Consider the following 211-nt stretch of genomic DNA (forward strand, 5'->3'; position numbering starts at 1 on the left):
CGGGGCTCCGGGCCCGTGCTCTGCCCGCCGTCGCCGTGAGGAGCCGAGGGAGGAGGAGAACCGGGCGGGCCCGGACAGCGTCAGGGAGGTGGCGAGCCGGGAGGGAAGGCCCTGCCCGGGCCCCTCGGGAGCGCTGCCCTCCAAGCACTCGTGCGTTTGCCCCGAGCCCTGCTAAACCTTCGCCTTTCCCGACCTCATTCAGTGAGAAAGC

Source organism: Apteryx rowi, unplaced genomic scaffold (genome assembly GCF_003343035.1).
Source record: "Apteryx rowi isolate R43461 unplaced genomic scaffold, aptRow1 scaffold_971, whole genome shotgun sequence".
NCBI classification, from domain to species: domain Eukaryota; kingdom Metazoa; phylum Chordata; class Aves; order Apterygiformes; family Apterygidae; genus Apteryx; species Apteryx rowi.